Below are 8642 nucleotides of genomic sequence, written 5' to 3'. Positions count from 1 at the left end.
CTGTTACCTCAAAACTCAGTTTAAATTAAACTACTCACACAGTAAAAGCCATCACCTTGTGTGTATAATCTGGTCAATGATTACTTGTTGTCATACACCATTGTAACAACATGTAGGCAACCTTAAGAATGATGCATTATGAATCCAGGAACGTGATGAGTGCTGGAGAATAGGGAAAGGAATGAGATAAGAAGGGTTCTCTTTGGCTTTTCAATTCTATCAGTTGGATTTTACTTTATGAAAAAATAATACCTCAAGCATGGCAAGATATTAATATTTTATAAACTGCTTTATACTATTTTATATTTATGAACAAAATACCACTTAATTTTTAAATTGTTAAATTTATAAGTATTTTCAGGAAGGCATCAGTTAACTGTAATTATATAAAATTACAGTCTCAGAAGCCACACTGAATAGAATTATAAAATTATAATGTTGGGCTAATTCATTAGCTTGAAAAATATAAATATTAATGCACCAAATAAAAATTAAAAATGGTAAAAATTACTAGGAACAAAGAAAATTATCTCACTTCTTAAAAATTATATGAATTCATGGGGCTGGCCCCGTGGCCGAGTGGTTAAGTTTGCGCGCTCCGCTGCAGGCGGCCCAGTGTTTCGTTGGTTCGAATCCTGGGCGCGGACATGGCACTGCTCATCAGACCACGCTGAGGCAGCGTCCCACATGCCACAACTAGAAGAACACACAACGAAGAATATACAACTATGTACCGGGGGGCTTTGGGGAGAAAAAGGAAAATAATAAAATCTTTAAAAAAAAAAAAATTATATGAATTCTTATTTCTATTCACATATGGCTATCTAAAGTCTTTAATTGAGAAGAAAAAATAATATAGCTACATAAATTGTATGTACTAAAACATAAAAATAATGTATGAGATTGGACAAAGTAGGATTATACGTTAAGATTTCCTAGAACAAGTCATCTTTGATCTTTTGGAAAATTGAGATTTAGTCAGGGACATTAAGAGTAAATAGACAAATGAAAGCAAATGCAGATATGATGATTTTTAAAGAAGAATCATCTATCCAGGAGTTAGCTGTAGGATGACAATAAGTTTTGTCCATGTATCCCAATACACCAGAGCTCTCGAAGAAGATGGAGATCATTTATGTCTGTACAGATGTTATTGTCAAAATCCGTGTAATTTCTCTAAAGACTAATGATAAGTAACATATTATTGTTGTACTCAACTGAAGTCACCACTATGGAAGAACGACTCCATTGCAACAAACAAATGTCAATCGGCGTCAGTCCTAATACCTACCCGCTCTCTTATGAGGTTACATTTCCAATACAGCAGTCCAGTGACCGTGGCAGCTTTTAACATAGAGGATGGAGCACTTCTGAAAGTGACACTGTAGAAACAGGGCATTTTCTCACTTGCAACACCTTCCCATGCACTTCCTCAGAGCCCCCACCACTTCTTTGTTCCTCAGGCTGTAGATGAGTGGATTAAGCATAGGAGTCACTATGGTGCCAAGCACAGTTCCAATCTGGTCTTGCTCAGGTGTATGGGAAGAGGTGGGTGTCATGTATATAAAGATGGCCTGACCAAAGTAGAGACTCACCACTGTCAGGTGGGAGGAACATGTGGCCAGGGCTTTGTTCTTGCCTTTGCAAGTGTTCATTCTGAGGACACAGAGGAAAATGAGAGTGTAGGATGCCAGGATGAGAATAAATGGGACCAGGAGAAATACAATGGTTGACACAAATTTCACCATCTCATAGGCTGATATGTCCACACAAGTCATTCTCAGGATCGCTGGCATCTCACAAAAGTAGTGATTAATCTCCCTAGAGCCACAGATAGGAAAATTCATTGGATAGATAGTGTGTACAAGGGCAGCAAGGGCTCCCCCAATCCAAGCTGCAGCAGCCATCTGGAGACAGACCTTGGGGTTCATGAGGACTGTGTAACTCAGGGGATTACAGATAGCCACGTAGCGGTCATAGGCCATGAGAGTCAGCAGGATGCATTCAGCAATGCCAACGGTTAGGAAGAAAAAGAGCTGAGTGGCACAGGCAAAATAGGAAATGTTCTTCCTCCCTGTGAAATAGTTGGTGACCATCTTGGGGACTGTGCTAGAGATGTAAGCCAGATCTAAGAGGGAGAGCTGACTGAGCAGGAAGTACATGGGGGTGTGGAGGCAAGAGTCCAGCCAGATGAGGAAGATTAGTATGGAGTTTCCAGTAAAGGCAATAGTGTAGATGAAGAGGATGATGAGGATGAGAAGATAGGGATATCTGAACCAGGGAAAGAGCCCAAGGAGGATGAAGTCTGTTGCTGTTTCATTCTTCTGGTCCAGGTCCATATTTTTATTCAAATGCTCTATTCATACTGAAATACTTGCAGAAGGAAAATAATGTAACAAGGGTTGTAATGCTTCAGTAAAATAATTTGATCTCTTGGTCAGCACCATTATCTCTGTATATGTATGACTAGGTCTCTATAAAAGTATATTCTCATAAAAGAGAAATTAAAAACTCCATCAAATCAAAATTCCTTTACCTAGAATTTATCAATGTCATATCCTACAGTTGGTTTGATTTGGGTAAATGAGTATTTAGTCCCTTTGACAGATAATGATAACTAACTTGACCATTAGTTTCCTCATATATTTGACATTTTTAATGAACTCTGGGCTGTTAACATTCTTATGTCTTGCATGTTGCTTTTCTTAAATTCTTATTCTACCCATCTCCACCCCAGAGGATCTCTTGAACTTCTCCTGAGGCCCTCTCACAGCTATACTCAAGAAGTTATAATTGTCAACCAAATGTAATAGGCTGTTCATTCTATTTTACTTACTCACCTTGATAATTCTTATTTTATTCAATTTCTCCTTTTGTTCTTCCTTCTTATCTTAGTTTTAAACTTTATATTTGCACTTCAATAATTTTCTTATACAATTAACAACCTAAAAGACATCACTCATATTCCTCTATCCATTAATCTTTCAGTTACTGTTCATTGTCCATGGAATAAAAACTCCTTCAAAATACACTAACATGTTGACTAAGTCCTGCAAATCAATTCTAAGTTCTCATGTTTGTAGGAGTGTTATCTTTCCACTGGTGACAAATGAAGACATGTATTTTCATTTATGTGATGACAAATATCTCAGTCCTGAGATGAATGAGTTGATTTCCGTTGTGAACCCTGATGATTCACATGCAATGCTTCCTCTCTTTTCGAGCAATATCAACCAGAAATTTTGCTTTCATTATCAATTATATACTTGAAGTACTATGTTGTATCAAATCATATGTCCTCATGCTTTACTTTATTTAAGATAATGAAAAAAGGTATAATGTCTGACTGCCAATGGAAAGAAATCAGTTCTCACTGTCAAACTTTCAAAGTAGAGTAATTATAAGCTTGTGGCACTATTTTAACACTGAGGAATTTTGTTTCCTTAGCAGAGATCCTGTGCTGCTTTCTGGGGTACCCTCCATCATGATGCTTCTCTTTATACCTGTATTTTTTGACGTAAATGCTTCCCTTAACATAGATATTAATTCTCTGGGGAGTAAAATAATGGGAGAATATCCTTGAAAATGATAATCCATGGTATTCAATTGTCACATCTAAAATATGAAAATATGTCTACCAGGTTAACATACAGGAGTACTATTAACCATGGCAGATTCAATTAATCATAGGCTGGGAACAGAAAATAGACATAAACACTACAAAACTTTTCCTCTAGGAATGACAAAGCATTTAACATGATGGCTATCCTCTTACGAATGATCAGTTTTTGAAGTATCTGTTTTTACTTGGAAGCTCCTTTCAAGTGTGAATTAATCATTTCACACATTAGCAGATTAGGCCAGTAGAAGTGATGTATCTTAAAAATATTGTAATGTTTTATATTAAGCACATAATATTATATTGTCTTGAATTTAGAAAAGTGTAATAAAAGTGATTCCTGTCATTTCTTTAGGATGACCTTGATTTTATGAATAGCATTGTGAGCTTAGACATCAATGATTAGCACTAGGATTCAGCTGTTCATATGTACAAGAAGAGGTTGACTTACTTGATCTATAAGGGCTGCTCTTATCTTTTAAAAATTATAATTAGCCAGTAGGTATTGATAAAACCATTGAACACATCCTTTATTATACTAAAATAATGTTTTAACAACAAACTATGCATTAGCCAGATACAGATTCAATCTTGACTGAATAATGCACAAGTCGTATATTATAAAAATCCTTGCAAAATATTTTCTGTCAAGATAAATATGTTTATGTCCTCAAGTAGTCAATATGGAATACCATGGTTTACTGAAGAAATGTCAAAAAAGGAAGTTTAATTCTGTGGTCTGTCTTAACTAAATATAGTGGCACTCTTTGATTTTCTTCTAGGGAAAGTCAGATTTCCTGTCAATTCCTCAAGGGACCTAACTTTCTCCATCACATAGAGTCTGAAACTGAGTGATTAGCAATCTAAGAATCACTCTAAAACAATTTTTGTAAGAATGGCAAAAGGCTGATCCTCGTAAAAGAGTGTGAACAGATTGCTTCCATCCATAACTCACTGTATTCTTATAAATGCCTTTACATACTTCTTCTGGAGAAAATTTTCAAGGAAAGGAGTAGAGTTTTCATCATTCAGGATCCATGTAATGCTTCTCCCAGCCTAGCATGAAGTAATCCCAAAAGATGTACTGCTGGAGGACAAGATTGTCTCCCCTCATGTCCGTATAGTGGAGGAAATACTAACAATAATGATAATTACACTAACAGTAGTTAACGCTTATGGTGGGCTTACTAAATGCCAGAGTGATTTTCATGCACTAACTAAGTGGCACTTCATATGGGCCCTATGTGCAATCTTGAGAAACTGGGACAGTGAGGGATGTAACAGTGTGCCCTCACTATGTCCCTTGTCAGGCAATGGATGAAAACATGAGGACTCAGGCAGTTTAAAACAGAGCTTCCCTCCATTAAGACATTATTCTATCTCTCTAGTGATTTATATATTTATCTAAACCACTGAAAATTTATTGTTTAATTCCTACCTCTTCTAATTGTCAAAGAAATGTACTCACTGTGAGAAGCAATCTTCCTTTTCATGTGGTCTAAACTTACCTGTTCTTGCTTTTCAAAGATTTCTGCCTGAATTTTTGATGTGGAGCCTGGATGAAAACAAGATTTAACTTCCTGCATACAAGCCAATTGTTTTATTAATGGATAAAATCATTTTCCCTCCTCTGCCTCCAGTTCCCTAGTCACTGCTGCCTGGAGAACTTCAAGTAGCTGCTGCCACTCCTTTTGCCCCATGGCTCTTTTGCATTCAGTCAGTCAGTTCTTGTCCTGAGAAACCTAATTTCTGACATTTCAAGGTCCCCCAAAATGGATTAATTACATTGCTGCTCCTTTCCTGGGTTAGGCCTGAGAGGAGCATCTGAGGACTCAGCATGGTCTTCTGGATGGATCAGGTCTTTCTAAAGCTCAGTGTACCACAGAAGTAGGGATGCCTTGACAGGTGTCTCATGAGACACTGTCCCCAGACTGCAATTAATTATAGACCGAGCGTAAGAGCAGGGCTTTGAAATCTCCTATAATTGATAATCACTGTCCAGTATTCTGTACTTTTTATTTAAACAATGAAACAGTTGGGAGGTTTCTCAAAAAATTAAAAAATATAGCTACCATAGGATCTATCAATTCAATTTCTGGGTAATAAATCTGTAGGATATGAGATCATTATTTATAAGAGATATATTTATTTCCGTGTTTGCTACAGGAGTATTCACAATAGAGAAGATATGGAAGCAAACTGTCAGTCAATGGTGAAATTGATAAAGAAAATGCTTATATATATTATTTTAGATTCAGGTATTAACCAGTGATTCAATATTTGTATTTACTGATAAATAATCACTACAGTAACTCTAGTTAACATCAGTCAACATACAAACTTACAATTTTCTGTGATGAGAACTTTTCGAATCAACTCTCTTTGCACCGTTCAAATATGCAATCCAGCATTATTGATTATAGTCCTCATGCTGCACATTGCATTCCCATGACTTGTTTATTTTATAACTGGAAATTTGCAGATTTTGGTCCCCTTTACCCACTTCACCAGGCCCTCACAACCAGCCTCTAGCAACCAGAAATTTTTTTATGTATCTAGGAGCTTCCTTTTTTTAAACATTAAGTGAGATCATACAATATTTGTCTTCTCTGTCTAATATATTTTGCTTAGCATAATGCCCTCAAAGTCCACTCATGTTGTCATAAATGGCAAGATTCACTTCTTTATTATGGCTGAATAATATTCCATACTATATAAGCTATATGTTCTTTATCCATTCATCCATTGGGGAAAACTTAAGCTGTTTCTATACTTTGGCTGTTGTAATAATGCTCCAAAGATCATGGAGGTGCATATATCTTTTGGGGTTAGTATTTTTTTTTTTTTTTAACAAATACCAAAAATTAGAATTGCTGGATCATAAGGTTATTCAATTTTTAATTTTTTGAGGAACCTCCATTCTGTTTTCTGTAGTAGCTGCACAAATTTGCATTCTCCCCAATAGTGCACAAAAGTTCCCTTTTCTCCACATCCATGCCGACACTTGCTATTTCTTATACTTTTGATTCTAACAGGTGTCAGTTGATATCTTATTGCGGTTTCTATTTGCAATTCCCTGATGATTAAAGATGTTTAGCATCTTTTCACATACTTTATTTCTTCATTGGTAAAATGTCTTTTTAGAAATGCCAATTTTTAATTGAGTTGTTTAATTTTTGCCCTTGAGTTGCATGGATTTTTATATATTTTGTATGTTAACCCTTTTTCATATACATAATTTACAAAGATTTTCTATCATTCGGCATGTTGATTTTTATTTTGTTGTTGGTTTCCTTTGCTATGCAGGTTTTTAGTTTGATGTAGTCCACCCGTTTGTTTTCGCTTTGATTGCCTTTTCTTTTGGTGTCAAATACAAAAGATTATCACGAAGACTGATGTCAAGAAGCTTCCTAGATCTATTCTTTTAGGAATTTTAAGACTTCAGGTATTACATTTAAGTCCATAATTCAAGTTATGTTTCTTTTTGGTATGGTGAAAGCCCTGGTCTAGTTTTATTCTTCTGCATGTAGGTGTCTAGATTTTCCAACACTGTTTACTAAAGAGATTTTCTCTATATATTCTTGTCTGTTTGTCATAAATTAATTGACGTTAAGTGTATAGGTTTATTTCTGAGCTGTCTATTCTGGTCCATTGATCAATGTGCCTGTTTTAATAGCAATGCCATACTGCTTTGAATACTACAGCTTTGTAACATGGGTTAAAACAGATAGCATAAACCCTCCAGCTTTATTATTCTTTCTTAAAGTTGCTTTGGCTTTTTCAGGTCTTAAGCTCATACAAATTTTAGGATTGATTTTCCTATTTCTGTGAAAATGCCATTTAGATTTTGATAGAGATTGTATTGAATCTGAAGATTGCTTAGTGTAATATTTTACCACTACTTTTTCTTCCAATCCATGAGCACATTTATTTGTATCTTCTTCAATTTCTTTAATTAATGTCTTATAGTTTTCAGTGTACATATGTTTCACCTCCTTGGTTAAATTTATACCTAGGCATTTTACTATTTTTGATGCAATTGTAAATGAAATTTTTTCTTTATTTTTTGTTGATATCTCCTTTTTGTTTGTTTTTTGTTTTCGAGGTAGATTATCCCTGGGCTAACATCTGCTGCCAATCCTCCTCTTGTTGCTGAGGATGACTGGTCTTGAGCTACCACCCGGGCCCATCTCTCTGTACTTTATATTTGGGACGCCTCCCACAGCATGCTTTGCCATGCAGTGCCATGTCCGTACCCAGGATCCCAATTGGTGAACCCCAGCCTGCCAAAGCTAAATGTGCACACTTGACAACTGCGCCACCATGCTAGCCTCTGATATCTTCTAATTAGTGTATAGAAAAGCAACAGATTTTTGTATATTGATGTCATTTTTTCTGAGGAAGATTCTCCCTGAGCTAACATCTGTTTCAAGCTTCCTGTATTTTAGTGTAGGGGTCTCTACCACAGCATGGCTTATGAGTGGTGTAGGTCTGCACCTGGGATCCAAACTTACAAACCTGGGCAACCAAAGCAAAGCACATCAAACTTAACCACTATGCCATGGGGCTGCCCCCTATTGATTTTTTATTTTACAACTTTGTTATGTTTGTTTACTAGTTCTAATAGATTTTTTTTTGTGCCGTATTTATGTTTTTTTCTCCATGTAATATAATGCCATCTGCAGGTAGAGACAACTTTGTTTCTTTTGGATTTGGATACTTTTTTAATTGTCTCCTTCACTGGATAGGATTTCTAATACTATGTTGAGTAAATATGTATCCCCTTATTTTATTTCTGATCATAGAGGAAAATAGTTTAGCTTTTAACCATTGAGTATGTTGTTAGCTGTGGGCTTGTCATAAATGGCCTTTATTATGTTGAAGTATATGTCCTCTATCCCACTTTGCTGAGAGTCATTATCATAAAAGGATGTTGGATATTGTCAAATGCTTTTCTGCATCTTGACATGATTATATGATTTTTATCCTTCATTTTGTTAATGTGGTGTATCACATTCTTTGA

General features: G+C 35.8%; 1 pseudogene; it reads right to left on the bottom strand.

The window, feature by feature from the left end:
- Positions 1-1307: 1307 nt before the first annotated feature.
- On the bottom strand, positions 1308-2339 carry LOC100147126 (olfactory receptor 2T27-like; annotated as a pseudogene).
- Positions 2340-8642: the final 6303 nt, after the last annotated feature.

The sequence above is a fragment of the Equus caballus genome, chromosome 27 (assembly GCF_041296265.1).
Source record: "Equus caballus isolate H_3958 breed thoroughbred chromosome 27, TB-T2T, whole genome shotgun sequence".
In the NCBI taxonomy this organism is placed as follows: domain Eukaryota; kingdom Metazoa; phylum Chordata; class Mammalia; order Perissodactyla; family Equidae; genus Equus; species Equus caballus.
Note: the sequence above shows the minus strand (reverse complement) of the source record. Positions and strands in the feature narration are given on the sequence as shown.